Genomic DNA, 200 nt, shown 5'->3' on the forward strand with positions numbered 1-200 from the left:
CTCGTTCCTCTCCTGCCCCCAGAAAACCCCCCAACCCCCCACCCCTGCCCAGAGCACTGGCCCCACTGGCTGCTTTTCCTTCCTCCAGTCTCTCATCTGCAAACAACATGCTTGTATACCAGTTGTCAGAAAATTAGAAGCCCTCTTTATAAAGTGAAGGGAAGTTATGAATAAAAATTTTATCTTCTCCTGTTACATTC

This window comes from Crocuta crocuta, unplaced genomic scaffold (genome assembly GCF_008692635.1).
Source record: "Crocuta crocuta isolate KB4526 unplaced genomic scaffold, BGI_CrCroc_1.0 scaffold433, whole genome shotgun sequence".
NCBI lineage: Eukaryota > Metazoa > Chordata > Mammalia > Carnivora > Hyaenidae > Crocuta > Crocuta crocuta.